The 655-nt window shown below is 48.2% G+C and overlaps 1 non-coding gene across 1 annotated transcript; it reads right to left on the minus strand.

Annotated features, from left to right (window-relative positions):
- Positions 1 to 223: 223 nt before the first annotated feature.
- Positions 224 to 295, minus strand: TRNAW-CCA. The gene has a single exon. It is a non-coding gene; the product is annotated as a tRNA-Trp (tRNA).
- Positions 296 to 655: the final 360 nt, after the last annotated feature.

The raw sequence follows: 655 nt of genomic DNA on the forward strand, positions 1-655 counted from the left end.
AAAGAGAGGAAGGAAGGAAACCTGGCAGAGTTTTCAATTTGCTGCCCTGTCGAATCCAGACTCAAGACTGCAACATCAACTCTTATTTGAATTTCTACCCTGGTGGGGTTTGTCCTGTGAGTTTTGGACTTGCCAGCCCAAACTGTTGCATGGGTTAATTCCTTTCTGTTCCTTCTTGTATCTCACTTTCCAGACCTGGACCTTCCCCAGATGCTAAAACTACTGACCCCAACGTGATTTGAACACACAACCTTCTGATCTGGAGTCAGATGCGCTACCTTTGCGCCACGAGGTCCTCTGCATGGGTTAATTCCTTAAAATAACTTTCTCTCTCTCTTTCTCCATATAAGTTAGCCTGCCTACCTTCTTGCCTGCCTGCCTGCCTTCCTTCCTTCCTTCCTTCCTTCCTTTCTCCTTACCAAAAACAAAAACTAGAAGGGGAAAATCACCTCTTTAACAAATGTCAGAAGTACCTGTTAATGCAGAATCTTACACTAGGAAGGGCTGTGATCAGTGGGACCAGGCCCCCTCCTCCTGAACAAGGCAGGCAGGAGGTCATGCTCTCCATGTAAGGGATTCACTCCAGAACCACCAACCCCACCAACCCCAGCCAGAGAGAGCCAGGAGGAGCCTGCAGGAGGGGCCATTATTACAG

This window comes from Neovison vison, chromosome 13, assembly GCF_020171115.1.
Source record: "Neovison vison isolate M4711 chromosome 13, ASM_NN_V1, whole genome shotgun sequence".
Taxonomy (NCBI): domain Eukaryota; kingdom Metazoa; phylum Chordata; class Mammalia; order Carnivora; family Mustelidae; genus Neogale; species Neogale vison.